This window comes from Apis cerana, linkage group LG3, assembly GCF_029169275.1.
Source record: "Apis cerana isolate GH-2021 linkage group LG3, AcerK_1.0, whole genome shotgun sequence".
Taxonomy (NCBI): Eukaryota; Metazoa; Arthropoda; class Insecta; order Hymenoptera; family Apidae; genus Apis; species Apis cerana.
In genome coordinates, this window is record NC_083854.1 from 9,359,992 (window position 1) to 9,371,483 (window position 11,492).

At 33.9% G+C, this 11,492-nt stretch overlaps 1 protein-coding gene across 36 annotated transcripts in view; it reads left to right on the plus strand.

The window, feature by feature from the left end:
- LOC107998112 (phosphatase and actin regulator 4) overlaps positions 1-11,492 on the plus strand; it is a 314,594-nt gene that overhangs the window by 254,703 nt on the left and 48,399 nt on the right. The window lies entirely within an intron of this gene.

The following is an 11,492-nucleotide window of genomic DNA, read 5'->3' on the forward strand; positions in this document are numbered from 1 at the left end:
TTCTAGAATTTCAGTAATAAGCGATTAAGATAGAAGATTTGAATTTTGTTGACGGATGTTATATAAAATTTAATTATCTACAATTTTCGTTCGATGTCTTTCAATTCGAAATCTTTAAAAAAATGTGGAAATAAATAAAGAAATTTCAAAACTATGAAAACTATAATTTCATTAAGATAATTCCATGTTCGAGTGGAATACTTACTCGAGCAGTCAACTTCCGTTTAATTTATGCCTTCCAACTTTTCAGAAAATGTTAAACAAACTAACGTTATTGCGAGCAAATTTAACGATCCCCCAGGTAACACTCGACAAACGGTTAATCATACATTTTGCTCCTGTTTTTCCCTTCTTGTTTGAATAACTCTCGTGTTCGCGCGGCGTCTTTCAATTTCCTTGAACAATATCACTGACCCTGATCGTTTATCTCCATTAAAACAACGACTGCGCTTTTGCGTGCGCCAACTGCATTTTCGTTCCCGTATACAACTCTTTAGTTCATTACTTATTCTCTATTCTCGCTTCTTTATTTCTCCTTTCCTTTTTTTCAAAAGAAAAAATAAAATAAAATTCGTGCGATGAAAGAGGGAAAGAAAAGCTTCCAAAAAAAAAAAAAAAGAATTTGCTCTATCGAGATATAATATATTTATAACGAGATCATGATCGACGAAAGAGAATAAAATCGTTTTGAAATCGGGAAACAAATATTGGTATCTTCTCAAAAATTGATGTTTTTCGTTATTTCCATCAGAAAATAAATTTATTTATGCAGTTGATCACAACTTTTCTTTCCTTGTAATCGACATGCCAATTTCCTTCTGTTTTTCTCAAGAAAATTATCCTATGGATTTCTTTTCCAAAGAAAAAGAATCAGAGACGGATTTGATCCTTATGGAATATGAATTAAGTGAAGAAACGTGATCGGCATTGGATTTAAATATCCCGTTCTTTTAAATGGATTTTCTCGTTTTTCGAAAACCATTTGATAATTGCCGTTCAATTATCCTCGGAATTGAATGGATTCACGAGCAAATCGTTACGGATGCGAAATTGAAAATTAATCAGTTTTTTTTTCGTTTTAAATGACAATGTTGAATTATCAATGTAGACGAATTAATAATGGAAAATTTAAAATAAAAAAAAACCTGATAAGAACACATGAATTTATTCAGAATTTGATAGATTTATTTTATGTTCGTCATTTTTAATTTACAATTTTAATATATATATATATAATTATTTTTATGAAAAATAAAAATAATCAAAAAATCTGGAAACACAATTTTTCAAAATTTTGAATTCTATAATTTTCGAATAATCTTTCAACTTTAAATTCAAAGAGGAAAAAATTCTTTTCTGTTTAAATGATTATTTTCCATCAAATATTTCGTATTAGGTTAACGTCCCAAATTATTCTCCTTACTGCTCCATTTCCATTCGCGTTAATCAAAAAGCAAACATTGTAAATCCCGAACGATTCGCTTCGAATTCAAATCCAGTTTCGCTTTCTCTCGTTACATACGAAACAGAGAGATCCGGATTCGATTCATCCCATCTGAAATTTCTCTCGTTGCAAAGGATACGAGCAGTTTCATTATCGATCAAACAAGGATGATCGAAATGCTAGCACGGAAAATTCGTGGCCTCGTGAACTTGAACCTTCCATCAAGCTTCATTAAAGGGAACGAACAGCTTGTTGTCACGTCAAACTCGTGTTTCTCTCCCTCCCCTTCGACGAACGAGTCGTCCGTCCGTAAAATTTCCAATCGAATTTCATCGCGAAATTGAGGAATGCAATTGAAAATCGAATCTGGAACACTTCCCACACCTCTCTCGATTCTTCCCCGCTCAAATGTTGGGGGATGAATCGTTGTTCACCTTTTGACCCGTGGACCGTGCGATTGCTATTTAAAAAAAAAAAGTGATGTTGTTTTTTTATGGCTTATGTTTTGTTCAACTCGATACCATTTGTTTATTCGAGTAACTTTCTGCGGTGTGAATTTTTTTTTAATTAAAGAGATGTTGACAAATTTTTGTTTCCTTTCTTCTTTCTTTTCAGGACGTATCTTCTCGCCACGATTAATTTATTATGTTTCATACCGATTGCATTTTCTTCTTTTCGAATGTTCTACATTTCTTATTCGCTTTCTTCCAGAAGAATTTTTAAATCTTGAAACGAAAGCTTGATAAAAGTTTTGATTATCAGATAATTATTCTGTGTAATGTGAAATTTATTTCAAAGCGAATTATTAATAATTTTGCCTTAATATTTTCAATGAGTACAAAGAATCTAAAGTAGCTGATAATTTCAATATCGGAAGAGAAAAAACATTTTCTCAAGAATATTTTAATTCGCGATAGGAAGGAAGTTAAATGTAGAATAATTTGATTCAACGAATTTCTATTCTCCAACTTTATCTTCTTCGTAATAGATCAAATAAAATTTCAAATAAAAATAGAAGGGAAGTGAATTTCTGCCCGTTATTCGGGGGAGAAATCGCTCGGAACATTTAACCAGAGGAATCCTCTGGGAGGGGATTCTGATCGTTGGTTGGCTTTAATTTATCGGGCATCGATTTAAGAAACGACAATTCATCCTTGCGCGGTGGTGTTCCCAGAGGAAAGAAAAAGGTGTTCGAAGAAAGTTCGAAGGGCGCGGACTCCGTCTTTTTGTCAGGGGGGTTGAATTAATTCAACGTCTCTCTCTCTTTCGAAATATCGCGCGAATCTCGAGTAATGGGCAAAAAGTTCCTCCTCGAAACTAGAGGGAAGATCTGTAAAATTTCCGTCAATGATTTGAAAGTTTCGTATAAATTGCCGATTATTAAACTCGTGATGATGGTAACTAAGTCTCTACTGTCTCTAAAAAATTATTTCTTTTCGATTTCGAGCGGATGAAAATTGATTTCCATTCGTGGATGATGAAGATAATTGAACTGAATAAAAATCCCTTGATCGTTGTGAATCGAAAGAAAAATTATCGCCCAGAGTTGAAGAATCGATTTTTCAGACGAATATTGTATCATTGCGTTTACATTTCCGTACGATACATATTTCGTGGAATAATAATTCCTTTTTCTCTCTCTTGCTTCAAAGATGCAGCAGTAAAATTAATCAGTCGAGACATTTCTGCCAAAATTCTGATAAATTTTCAAAACATTAAAGCCACTACAGCGATTACTAATTATAATTCGGTAATAAATTTACGATTCTAAGAAAATTTCGCACCGCGTTGAAAAGTTTCGTAATATTGGCACGTGATGCCGAAGATCGATGGTAGCGCTTGGAGCGAAATTCTTCGAAATTTGTCAGGATTTTAATAAAATTTTTCGTCGCTTTCCTTTCGAAGAAGTGTCGTAGAAAACAAAGGAGGGACTCTTCTTTTTGGAATAATGTGGAATGATGGAAGGGGGAGGAGGGGGAGGACGGAATGGGCGCGAAAACGAGGCGGTGGGTGACGAGAATGGCTGTTTGGCAGTTTTCGCGACTGGGCGATCGGGTCGAGGTCGAGTTCGAGTTCTTCGAGTTCCTCGCCGGATTTTCGGAGCTTATTAATGCCGGCCGCTCTGTGACAACTGGGTCGAATTTTTCATTGATGAATCACGGGGCGCCGTCCACGAATTTTCGAGACCCGCTCGTCCCAGTTCTCTTCTTCGCCTGATATTTTCTACGGAGATACAACATCTGCATTGCTGATGATAAGTCCGCTATCTGTTGTGCGTCTTCTTCCCGCGAAAGAATCCCCTCCCCCTCTTTCGCTCTCTCTATTTTTATTCGATATATTTTTTTTATAATTTTTCATAATATATAAATGAAATTTTTAAATTTGTTGTATCGAATGTTGTTTAAATATACGCAACAGAAATGGCTTTTTATATATGTATTATATATAATATTGGTCTCGAATTTACTTATTTCGTGAAAATAGAATTTTCTATCGGTGAGAGGAAAACGAGTAAAAATCTCTCTAATCGATTTGAGATAAAAATCAGCGAGATAAAAGAGAAACATAAAATTCGGGGCAATATCGAGGCATTTATTACATTATAAATTTTGTCATTTCTAATTTTCATTTTTACCTCGATTCACGTAGATATCGAATATCAGATTATATTCTTTCAATTTATTATTAGATAAAATTTTTATCACCGCGCCAGGCCACTAATATACTAAACGCTTTTAAAAAATCCGAAGGCTAAAATAACATCACAAAAATTGTCGCTTGAATTTTATTTAATTATTAAATTAGAAACAATTAAAGTTTATTAAAGATAACTCTATCTTCATCATTCTCCAAACTTCAATCGATTTTATATCAATTTTATACCAACTTTTCCATTTATTTTAACCTTTAGAATCGATTCTTCAAACCTTCTTCCATGTATATATTAACACCTTATACGATTCAATCATTTTGCATCGCTATATCATCACGCTTTCGTATCAATCCGTTCCCCATTCCGACCATTACAAGACTTTCTATCCGCCGAATTCATTTGATCGATAACTCTCTATATGTACATCTATTTTCGCGCCATCGAGTTTACGTTAAATGATATTTAAACTTCCGTGTTCCGGATGCGAAAGGTACCACCCCCGCGCGTTCCTGAGGCAATTACGAAGGCCGTGGAAAAATCGTTAGAAGGCATCGTGACTGGCAACGTTCCAGACCCGTGAACCTCGATTCTCAAACGAATTTAAACTTTTCGCAGTGTATTAATATTATCCACAAGATACGTGCTGCTAGCTTCGGAGTTCGAGTCGATGCGTCATTCCATTCATGAAGCTTTTTTCGAGAAAACGATTCGAGAGTGCTCCATTTCTTGATTTTTTTTTTCTTTCTTTTTTTTTTGCATTGTGTTTCTTGATTTTCGCTCTGGCCTTTGTTCGGGTATTTTTAGATTATGAAATATTTTTAAGCAATTGTTTGCTTTTTTGATGAAAAACGGTTGAGCTGTTATAAGTAAGACGAGCAAAATGTATTTTAGATGGTTGCTAAATATATTGGAACAGTAATTGGTAGTAATTGGTAGTATTATATTATTTATTATAATTAAGATGAAATTTGGAACGTTTTGCATTTCATTGCATGAAATTTTGTTAATCACGATGGACGCGTGTTCCATTCTTTGTGAAATATTTCAGAGATTGAGTGATAGAATTGAGAGAATATACGCTCGTTACATTTATTAGCTTTTATCGTTCGTGAAGTAATCATTCTGGATGTATATTCAACGATTAATTGAACATCATTGTTATATATTGAATGATAGAATTGAGAAATAAGTAATTACAATTATTATTTTGTTCTCAAATCGAAAATTTTATTATCCGAATCTCTGATATTATTACGCTCTAGGTTTCATTCTACAATAATTCACCTTGTTAACACGTATTTCAACCGCCACTGTCTGCAGTATATATTTCTCGTTTAAAAGCTACGACTGTGTAAGCGATCCGCGACGCGTAGATTCACGTTTTCGAGAGAAGAAATTTTCACGATTTCTACCAACCACGAAGCGCGTGCCGAAAGAATCGCTAAAAATAAAATTCACGCGAAAAAGGAATGACTTTGTTTGCGCTAAATCGGCCGAAATACGTATGTATCGAAAACCAAAAAAATTTCAAACAATATTCGTTTCGTTTGTAAAATAATTTTAAATATTAAAATTATTATATTATTAAAAAGCTTTCGTTAAAAGTAAAATAAAATAAAATACATATGTACTTTTTCTTTTTACATCATATTCATGTTAAAATTCATCGTATTCTTTACGTCTTCATATATTCGTATCACGTACTCTGTGAAAAAAGAGAAGTTTTCTCGCTGCTATGGAAAATAACGAATAGATAAATATTCGCGGAAAATTTATATCGATTCAAAAATTTTCAGATTGAAAATGATATTTCGAATTTTATTATTTATTTCATCCCTCATCCGTGTACATGGGGATGAAACAATGCTTGTAAAGTGCAATTATTGAGTTGCACGAAAAATCGAATTAGCCAAACGAGGAGTGTATAGCATTCGAAAAATGGATGAATCGATGAATCGATGAATGGAACGATGACTTTTTGGTTTTTTTTCTTTTTTCTTTTTTTTTTTTTTAATCACTGTTCTAGTCATTATTTTACGAACAATCTTTGTGACCGAATGTTATTTTTAAACAAATGACTTGTTCGCATTTATTCTGTGATCGATTATCAACTCAAATGTGAAATTCAAAATTTGGCTCGATTTTGTTATTTTGGAAAATATTTTTCCATCCTGTACGGCATTTTAATTAAACAATTTTACGCGAACTTTGTCCTTTTAGTTTTCGGTGACAATCTATGTACCCTTTTATTGTGTACAATGTTTTAATTGAATTGTAGGAAAATAATTCCAATTATTATTTAAATCGATTATTTAAAAGATATTTTATAAATTGAATAGTGGATATTTCCAAACGTTAAAGATAAAAAAAAATTCTTTTTTCAAGTGTACAATATTCGAATGTACATACTCTTTTCTTGTTCTCTCATTCACAATTTACGAAGTGGAATATACTGTAAAAAAAAAAAAGAATGGAAAGAAACAACTCTTCTTCCAAGTTAAAATAAATATGATAAATGTAATGCCACTGTGACATCCTCTCTCGTAGCATTACGAATTGAAACAGTTTTCTTGAACCATTTGGGACTCGACAAGCTGCTTCCACCGTATATGAGAATTTTATATTGTGATGTTAGGGAATCAAAGATTCTCCTTTGAAATACTTTATAAAAAGAAAAGGTCTTTTACTTTTAAATAAGAGAAAAAATCGTAAAAATTACTCTACGATTAATAGAATTAAATTAACCACCAAGAGCTCAGTTTTTTACCTCATTATCTATCTCACCCTGCAACAAGATTAAAAATATCTCCAAAAAAAAAAAATAACTCTCAGAAAGAGGAGAGAAAAGAGAGAACGAAACACCCCTAAATTGTCACCCCTAATTTCTCACTCTATAACTTTCCTCCATAAATATTTTATTCACTCTGAGAGGAATAAACTGAATGGATAGACGAGCCATTAATCCTCGATCTAACACAATTAGACGAGAACGAGAGGAACGAAGGGGGAATTTTCTCCTCCTCTCCATCCCCTTCTCATCCAAAACGTGAAAATTAACGAAAACGCGTCTCGTCTCGACGCGATAATTAAAGAGTCTGTCTGAGTAGCGCGTTGGAGATAATTGCTCGATATCCAAGAGCGCAAGGGTGGGATGCCTGGTGGAAAATATACATTGTTGCATTGGACGGTTTCGCGCGTGGGTGAATTTCACGTCTCTGTTTTAATCGCGTCTGAAACGTTAGAGGCCGAGGTTGGAAGTGTTACCTTCCCTTTCCCTTTCCCTTCCCCTCCCCTTCTCTCCTCTCCCCCGTAATTAAAGCTCCAATTAACCGAGGCATACGGGGCCGGATACGGATGGTATCGATCGCGGGACCATAATTACGAATAACAGGGCGTTATCTTATTATTAATTCCTGACTCCAAAGATTCTCTTACCCCCCTCACCCTTCCTCGCGATCGTCGTTTCCGGAACACGTGTTACGTGGTATTCGAGAACGCTTATACGCTGGATTTCCGGTAATTGGGATGCGATCGGGTGGAATTGGATCGCGATGTCGAGGCAAGGAGAGGTGGAATCCGGTTTCTTCGGCCTGGTCGAGATACAATTTGTGTTTTTCGAGAAATTTCGAGAGAATTTTGTTCGTTTCGAATTTTCTTTATTTTGTATTTTTCTTGAAGGAAGGGAACAGATTACTTTTGTAATTTAGAGTTTAGGATCTTTTTTTTTTTTGTTGAAGATGCTGTTCGTAAGTTGATCGATAAGAGTTTTACACGTATCTCTTGAATTTTGTATGCTTTTTGCTTCCCTTAACGAGAGAGGAGATTAATAATTTCTCAATTTAGTTTCCCAACGTTTTCACATTGCTATTGAGCAGATGTTTCTCTTGGAAAAAACCTCTCACGAAAAATTGTCGAAAAACTTGCAGAATATTTTACGCAATAAACGTAACCCAAATGTTCTTTTAATTTAAAAGTAACTTCTATTAAAAAAAAAAAAAAAGAAGAAGAAAGAAAGAAAAAGAAAATAAATAAATAACAATATAAAAAAAAAAATGATAAAGAGTCTCGTGTATGTACACACGTGTTCACCCTTATGAGGGCAACGATCAACCGATTAACGATAACAATTCTCTGGAATGCAAGAAGAGGAGATGCAAAAATATTCTTCCATGGCGATTTATAGCACATGAAGAGAAAAAAAAAATATATATATATATATATATATCGCAGTTATGACGCACGTTAATGAAACCCAAGGGAGCGTGCAAAAGCACTCGACACGATGGTGTGACGTGGATCGCAAAATCGCGTAGGCGTCCTTTCTTTTCCGTTCTCGCCGTTTTATAATAATCTTCGCCGTCGTGGCCATTTGCCATTTTATTACGTTCTTTCACGCCGTCTTTAACCGTGTACGGCTATCCATCGAGCAGAAAAATATTCGACTAACCTCATCTCGCGTCGCGAAACAACGTTTGCGAATGATTCAACGTAAGATCGATCGATGTTGCACGCTTCCATGATTTTATGACGAGAAGATTTCAATTTTAAAGATTTGGAAGGATAATTTTTAGATGCGATGATTATTCATTTTATTTACTGGAAATTTGCAAAATTCCTTTTTATGATTATAATTAAAAATGATAAAAATCCGCGATATTTTGTACATGTTATAAATTTGATACATAATTTTGCACCGAAAATCATTTGTTGATTTGTTTCGCAGTTGCGAATTATTTGCGTAGCATCAGCGTATTGTTGATAAAATATTTCGGGATACGTGGGAGAATGAAACAAAATTATCTGATTATTTAATACGGCAATTTAATAATAAGTTTCAATTTGATATTATTTATGTACAAATATAAATATACAAAATATTATAAATATTTTCCCGTGAATATGTAAAATTTTTATAAATTACAGGCTTAGAGAAGATTTTCAAGAGAAAATCTTGATGCTGTAACTATAAAAATGAGAGAGTTAGCTCCTTAAGACTGGAATCACTCGGAGGAAATGTTCTTCGAATCTTTTTATATTTAACTCGATGAATCTGCTGCGAATCGTCGTGGAAGATTTTCATTAAATTTTTCAAGATTTTTCTACGTCATGGCCAGGGAAATGGCCTGAATGAAAATGAACGAAGAAATATAATGCCATTTCTGCAAAATATAGCATTGCGAGAAGTTAAATGAGCAACGATAAAGGAAAATATGAGCTTGGTTCTAGAAAACGGGTGGCTCGTGTGTTACCTTATATCAATGTGATTATGATACAAATGTAAGATATTCGTGGATAAAAAAAAAAAAGAACTATCGTAAACGATAGAAATTAAAAACAAAAACAAAAACGATATTAAAATCACAAATATCACATTTGTCTAAAAAAAAAAAAATAAATAAATATATAAGCATATAAGAAGTATTTTAATAAGAATCAAAAATTAACAAAATTTATAACATTTGATAAAATGAGGAACTCGTTGATAAAAATTATCTAATCGTAAAATCTGTTCTTGTTAATCAGCTGGTAAAACAATAAACACTGGTGAAAAAATATTGGTTCGATACATCATTCGTGGATTCAACTCGGTTTTGCACGAGGCCAATCGTGGCTTGTTGTATAGGTGATCTCGCTCCCTTTATGTGCCCTATCGATCACATTGCTAATCGACGTTGCAGAAACAATTCAACGTATACATTGTCGATGAGATGCAAAACCCACCAAAACTGAAAGAACACTGCTGTAATTTTCTTATTGTTAGAAAATAATGACTGCTTAATCGATATTGAAAAGGAATTATTGGAAAATTTTTGTTAAAACGTTTCGAACACATCTCATCCCTTCGCTTCAACCAAATGTAAATTTAAATCAACGATAATCCTTTCTTATTTGATATTTATCTTAGCAATTAGAATCAAATTTGCAAATTTTATTATTAAAAAGAAAACAAAAATCTCCCACTACTTTTCTCTCCCTTTTCTACACCTCCACACTTGACTTTCTCACTCTTATTAAGCATTCCAATACCACGATCCTTCTCTACTCTATATTTACACCTAACAAATATCCCAATATCCCGAATCTTTCTCCATCGTTTTCACATCTATATCCAACGTCTTTCCATCCGCCAAATCGTTTCTCTCCCCTCCTTCACATTCTTTCCCTCCATTTACTATAATTACACAAGTGGTCGGTGCTCTCTCGGCGCATCAGCGGAAGGAAAATTGTCTGTCAAGCGGAAAGCTCGAGATTTCGTCTGTCGCGCGTTATATTTACGCGCTTGTCTACCGCAAAGCGAGTTTGGCGGGGACGAAATGGTGGTTGCAAGCGTAAAAGATTCGGTCGAGGCGCGACCGACCGACCGACCGACCCCTCCACCGAAAGGAGAGGAAAGGGATGCTTTTCAGTCGGAAATAGTGGTGCAGCGACGTCTCGTTGCACCGATATGCATTATGCAAAACAACGTATGTGAAAACGAAACGAGACGAAGGGAGGGAGGAAGAGAAGGGAGGGTATCGTCGAGTGTTGGTGTCGTCGCTGTTCCGTGTCTTCCGGGTGTAATGAACAGAATGGAGAATTTCTAGGCGAAGATATGTATTCTGGGCTATTATTCTTCCTCGTGACGTTTCGATTATCGGTGGATGAATGTAATATTTCTCTTTTTTTCTTTCATTATTGTTTGGATTCGCAAGTGTTGCAGTGCAGTGGGATATTTGAATAATAGGAAGTTAAAAGGTGTTGTGATGCATTGAAGGTATTAAAATTGTGGATATTTGAATTATTTGGATGATATTGAAGGTATTGATATTTTAGAGTTTCTAAAGTCTAAGATTCTAAGGGTTCTAAGAAATTCGGTATTGGAAGTTTGGAATACCAAAATATTAGGATTTCACGGTATCTAATTATTAAAGCACTTTGAACGGACTATCTCTTAAGGTATTTGAACTATTGGATAGTTGTGGCATTTGATATATATTTTAGTGAAATGGAAATATTAATTCGTATATCAAACACTTTAATAATAAAATATTCGAATATTATAAACATTAATACCAACAATAAAACAAATAATTATTTATACGCGTCTATGTATAAATAATACATCAGTTAATAAAATAAATGTATATCAATTACCTTTAATATTAAATTATCATTATCATATAATAATATAAATAATAATATCTTCTTAAATGATACGATTGAAATATTAATATCATCGTATCCATCAATATTAAAATTATCAAGTTTCCAAATCATTATCCGATGTTATCAATGATGCAAGCATCGATATTTCCCAGCACGGAATCATTTCACGAAATTGAAATTGTGGTCAATTATCAGTCAGTTAACGACAGCCAACCGGGATCATTCCTATTGACAGCTAATTACTGTCGC